The sequence below is a fragment of the Anoplopoma fimbria genome, chromosome 2 (assembly GCF_027596085.1).
Source record: "Anoplopoma fimbria isolate UVic2021 breed Golden Eagle Sablefish chromosome 2, Afim_UVic_2022, whole genome shotgun sequence".
Lineage (NCBI taxonomy): Eukaryota > Metazoa > Chordata > Actinopteri > Perciformes > Anoplopomatidae > Anoplopoma > Anoplopoma fimbria.
Genome location: NC_072450.1, coordinates 27,286,580 through 27,293,320, shown reverse-complemented (window position 1 = coordinate 27,293,320; position 6,741 = coordinate 27,286,580).

Sequence of the window (6,741 nt, the reverse complement as noted above, 5' to 3'; positions counted from 1 at the left end):
TTATTCATGCAGGTGGCACACACCATTACTGAGGTCAGGAGGGCGTGATGGCTGCTCGACACGTTGTGCTGTAACGGGCAGTATGCTTTGGCTTGTGCCTTTCTTTGTTTGAGTCTGTTTGTGTTTGAGTAAATGAGCACACGTGTGAGCTTGTGCGTATGAGTGTGTGTGTTATTGAATGAAGCTTTAATGCTCCACCATGGATATCACAGGAGGCAGCATCCATTAGCAGGCAGCGTATCCAGGAAATACAAATGTATGAGGTTTAATCTGTTCTAATCTAATTAGATCCTGCTTACCCATCATGCCAAGTTGTTTCCTCCTCGCTTCCATCTAGAAACATTTTCGCTTCCAACACCCGGATCTCTTCATCCCTTCCTTTCAGCATTTATTACGTGCAATGTAAAAGGTTACAGTATTAACACCTTTGATCTACTGCCCTTAGTTGATCTGTTAAAGTTGGACCTTTTTTTCATGTTAACAACCAAATGACTGTGTGATGTGAGGTGTCGCTAAAAACTTTGCCCCTCAGCTTTTAATCCTGTTTTAGCTCGGATGAACCGGCTGTAGCCCTGAGCTGCTTTCAAATATGCATTGCAACCCTAAAATGAACCAGAACCGGAGGAACGGAAAAGTCTGAATCATACAGACTGGACTTTAAATGGATTTTAACCTGCCTGCTCCTGACTACAAAGTCTGTGCAATTTACTATTGTCCCAGTGTGTGAATAGAACCGCTCATTGTCCGAAGAATTCTATTGTTGGAGCAATTTGTGACAATTAGCGTGTCCAGTGGCGTTTTCAGCCCCTACTTGTGAATGATCATGTCATGGCCGTCCAGTACCTTCTTCATTATTGTCGGAATATGCATTTGAAAAATTGTGATGTTAGACATATTCCTCCTTTATAGAGGTAAGAGCTCTTAAAACCAACTGTTCAAAAAACAATTGTCCACAGTGATACTGAACAATATATTGTTGCTACTGGGCGGAAACCTTGTATCTCCATATTTTGTCATTTGTATTTTTTTGCCTTTGCACCATTCTTGTGAACGTGATAACTCAGGAACCACTGGAGCAATGTCCACCTAGACCCAAGGATTAACTGATGAGATTTTGATGGTCCAAGGTCAAGATTACTATGACCGTTTTTATCAAAATTAGTTCCGATGTTAACAGTGTGATTATAAATGGAAGCGTTTGCTGAGGAGATGTAGCTAGCTAGCATTGAGTCCTGATCGGTGGTCTAAAGGCGTATCTCGTCATTTGCTGCTTAAAACCTCATATTAAAAATCTCTCTCTCTATATATAAATATATATATATATATATATATATATATATATATATATATATATTGAAGACACAGTACTAAATTTGACCATGGAGTGTTCAGTTATTTAAAAAAACATTGTTTTCTGAAAAGTAACAGTTTTGGACCTACAAGGTTTCCACATAACAGCGACGACCGGTAAAGAGATAATAGTACTACAAACCATATCATCTGCTCTGATTTTGGACATTATTGTCCCCAATTTATGTCACACTAAAGATAAAGATAAAGATAAAGAGGTTTTTATTGTCATTGTAGTGAACAATGAAATTCCGTTTACTGTCTGATAAAAGAGACTGCGCTGCTACCACTGTCCTCAGATCATAAAAAAATATACACTGCTTCAGTCTGTGGATGGACTGGTTCAAGCACACAGGAATGAGGAGACAACGATGTGCTTGACCTAGTGCCAGAGGAAGCCGAGTGTGAAGTACAGCAGACACACGTCCCCCCTCCGGAGAGGGAGGACACTTGCCGTCTTCATTGACTCACTCCCCACAATCAAGCTGATATACAAGAGGGGATGTGACTTATAGGGCCATTTGTGCATCCTGAGCATGCAGATGCACGTGTGTAACCCACATGTGTGTGTGGTTTTGTATGTGTGTGTGTGTGTGTGGGGGTGTGTTTGTTTGCCATCAGGCTAGGAGCAGTGGGGCAGACATTTCCCATAGGGCTCAGTGGTAAATCTCCCTGACAACAGTGGAACAAAGACATTAAACTTTAACAAGGGGATCATTAATACACACACAGGCGCACACACACACACACACACACACACACACACACACACACACACACACACACACACACACACACACACACACACACACACACACACACACACACACACACACACACACACACACAGACGGCTGGCAAACGACGGGCAGAGGCTTATCATTATGGCAATGTTGGTTTAGTTAAGTGGCCCAGGCACAAAAGACTATTAAACAAACACACGGATTCAGACTAAATGGAACAGCACACACTCGTGCAAATACACACACAGATGTCAATGACTAGAACAAACATGTACATATGAATATGTAAATACAACCATAATATTTGTTTGTCCTAATGGAGCCGTGCAATTGCACCACCTTAAATAAATTTCCTGCTCAGGACGCACTGTGCTCAAAGTGTGCTATTCATGAAATATTATATGAATAAGTAATTTCCATTTGTGGCCATTAGTATGTTCACCATCAATACATAAGCACATTGCTAAAGGACTAGAAGCCTCTGGTAGGCCTGCCTTTTCATTTTACATTGAGTGCCACCAGGTACAAGGGATGAAGGGTTTGGGGAAAATATCAAATAGTAATTTTAAAGCTGCTCTAATCAATATTTGTATGTAAAATAGTGGATCAAGTGACTATGTGTTATGTGAAAGGCTTCGCTCAAAGTGACGAGCCCACAGAGAATTTTCATCCAACTCAGCTCTGCAGAGCTTTGTAAAGGGCCAGTTTTGGGGGATTTAGTGCCATCTAGCGGTGTGGTTGCAGATTGCAACAAACTGAATGCCCCTTGGCTCACTCCTCCCTTCCACAGACGGCTGTAATGTGGAAAACAATGGTAACGCCGTATCATCCTAACCCTAAAAACCTTATTTTAGGAGCAGCGGAAGTCAGGCAGCGGTTGGCAATACCACGGTTTTGCACTCTGCGGCTCACCTTAGTGCAGCTTTACAAGCCTGTCTGATAACTACGGTGGCCTTCAGTTAGCATTAAAATAAGAGCCAGTGTTTGGTTTTGTCCATTCTGGGCTACTGTGGAAACATGACAGTGAAACATGGCAGTGAAAGATGGCGGACTCCATGGAGAGGACCTGCTACCTATGTTAATTGCTCATTCTAAGCTAACGAAAACACAATGATTTACAGTTTCAAGTGATTATCCACTTACGAAAACTAATATTATTTTCCATTTCTGCAAATAGATTACCCTAAATCCTACACACTAGCACTTTAATGTCTTTTATCTTATTGTTTTGGTTTAACAGCCCACATCTGTATTGGTTTATACACGCAGCTCATATCAACTTTGTTTCCAGCAGCAGCATGCAGCTGTTTCTAAAAGGATCTGATAAACCCATTGTGCACCACCTACTAAGCACCAGCCAGCAGACAAAGTTAGCGACTGGCTGGTGAACATAGTGGAACATTTAGCAGCTAAAATGCTAGACATTTTTATCAGGAGTTGGTGGAGACCAAAGCAGAGCTAGAGGGAGACTGAATAGTTAAAAAAAAAAAAGTCACATACAGTATGTCACTGGGTGCTTTTCAATCCACCTGTTTTTATGCACATTTTTAATTTGCGCACAAAAAACCTGAGTGGAAACATTTTTAATATTTAAATATTTAAAAAACTCAAAATGTCCCAATTTTATTTTATTTTTGGGCTTAGAGAAAGTGGAATAGTTTTATTGGTGAAAGCAAATGTGCTAAAGTGCAATGTGAACAGGCTTGGCAAACGAATCATAACTGACATTCAGCGTGTGACTTCATTCTACATTTGGATCAAGCCTTATGTTGTGTTTACATCTTTATGTGCTGCCCCCAAGTGGCCAAAAATATTTCATGCAGATTGAACTTGCACAGAACTAGCCAAGCTTTAAATGTAATTTACAGCGGGAAGCAAAATTCAGCCTTTAAACTTAGTTCTGATTGTGTTTGCAGCTGACTGAGGAGAGGAGAGTGAACTAACAGCCGGTGACATGTCATTCTGGAGGGACATCACGATTGATGAAGCGGTGCATCGAGCGGCCTCCATTCTTTCGCTGTCAGAAGCTCACTTTGCTTTGTCGATAAAGCTTTCCAGCTATTTTTTTTCTTTCTTTCCTCTATAAATCAATATTCTTTTCATTGATTATAGTGTAGCCCGTAGTATAGTAATGACATGAATATAAACCAGAGGAGGCTGGTTTCTTCAATATTTTTGATTGGCAAGAGGGAGACAGAATAAAAATAAAAGAGTAACTGGTTTAAAATGAACCATTACCTAAACTCATTATCATTTATAAAATATTTTTTCTCCCCTCACCCAAGACTGGATTCTGATTTGGGTGACAGACTGCTGCATAGCAGGGGAGGATGTTCCCACTGTTTATTTAATAGAAGATCTCTTCCTGAACCACTGCTAGAGAGATCAATCTGCCTTTTTTAAACGCAAAAACCTTACAGAACACTTGCTACATTTCCAAACATCCAATAATACAGAGTAGTACTTATAAACCCTCCTTGGTAGAGTGTAAAATTAAAATCACTGATACCTGTACGTAAAGAGCTCATTAACCAGAACACAGTAAAGACTTTAATGTCATGGTGTGGCCTCACAGATTTAATGTTGTGAGCTCCAGCATATTAAATTCCCTGGTAACAGTTTTCCTATCGGCACTTTGACCTCTAACAGTTTAAGATCTTAATAATTTTATTTAAATAGCAGCTATTGGGATTTGGAAACTGCACTGATTGAAATCCTGATTAATTTGATATCATAACATCTTGTGTGCTATTCTTTCCAAACCACACAGAACAGTGGAGCGTGAGGAAAGTGACGTTCCTGACACGGGTGCTTGATTTTTGAACCATTTTGATGGCTCTAGGGATTATGAGTTCATGAAACCAGACGACTGCATTTCATATTATTTTTATAAGTATTCCTACTTCAGCTCATGTGTCCCATACAGAACTCAATGATCCACTGACTATGCTTTCCATAACTCAGGTTTGATGATATGCTATTAAGTCCGCTGAAACGAAACCAATGAGCGTCAGCGTCGGGCATAAAAGAGCAATGATGACTAAGCTTGGATGAGCACCATCATGACCAGAAGGACCCAATATGATGCATTCAGAGCCCTTCTCCCCAAAAAGTACTTCCTTTCCCTCCCTTTCCATATGCATACATTAATACTGGGTAATCGATATATGACAACTTTAAGTCAGAAAATGTATGGAAGCCTAGGGCTGTCAATTTTAATGGAATTCTTGTTTTTCTTATTTCACCAGGATAATCCACCAAATAATAATGCTACTTTTGAGGGAGTCCTGCTTGCGCAACTTTAACATTTAAAGTAAAGTAAAGCCCCCCCAAATCATTCTATTCAAGTCTTCCCTTGCCATTTTTTTTACTCCAATCCTTCTTCCGAAAGTTTTTTTTATATCTGGAGCATTCACTTCAGAAACTTCCCTTTGACGCTCCTTGGGATTTGACGCCTTAGCTTCCGCCATGCATCTAGCTGCTGCTCTTTTACTTTTGTCTTTCCCTTGTTGTAGTAACTCTTACTGCCAGAGGTGGGAGACAAAAGTTGTGCACTCCAGCTTTAAATTAAAACATTTAATTTAACTGGACAAAAAGTGATAAAACAAAAAATCCTCTGCCTTGTCCCGCTGAGTACTGAGTACTGTACAAAGCTTTAGATAATATACTTTGCTTTATAACTGTTATAACAGTATACGCTAAATAGTTTTAATGGTTTAATTACATATATAATAACTTTTTTTAAATCTTTGATTAGAATTCTTTTATATATTTTTCCTAATTCTTGGTTTTACTCTAATTCTTAATAAAAAAGCTAAAAGAAATTAAATCTTTAGCTTAATCTAAAATAATTATTATCCTATATTACCTTCTTGGCACAGCTTAAAGAGTATGCCATCCAATATTTCACCGCACATTTTGTATGAGCATGAGACAAATAAAAACTTTGTATCTTTAAATCTTGTTTTAAATGAAACATTATAACCATAATTTAAAAATATGGAAAGTCAGTAATTAATGGTAAATGAGATTTCAGTTGGATTAAATTATTTCAATTTAATCAAATTGGAGCAAAAATGAATCTGCTATAGTTTAAATGAGAGTTTGGGTGTTTCACAATCATAGAAATGTGAGGGGCCTCAGGATCCGGTCACAAACAGAGAAGAAGAGGAATGGAAACTAAATGGGTTCAAATAAACTGATTTACTGTTCTGTAACACTTTAACTGAGCATTTTGTCACACCTCTCGTAGTCCTTCGATTTGGTCATATAAAAGAAGGTATTGATTAATTGAATGATAATACAGTAAAAAGACAGGAAAGAAAGATACAAATCAAATTAAAAACCAACTGCATTGGCTGTGTGTTTAATTACTTATTATTATTATTATTTAATTGCACCATCAGACTTAATGGGTCAGTCATTTATCTGCTTGAATAGTGATCAGTTATTGAAAACACACACACACACACACACACACACACACACACACACACACACACACACACACACACACACACACACACACACACACACACACACACACACACACACACACACACACACACACAAAGAGGTATCTTGTCAAGGCAAGATCTAACTCATAACAAGGGCACCACATCGACTGGCTGTTGGCCTCTCATTGATC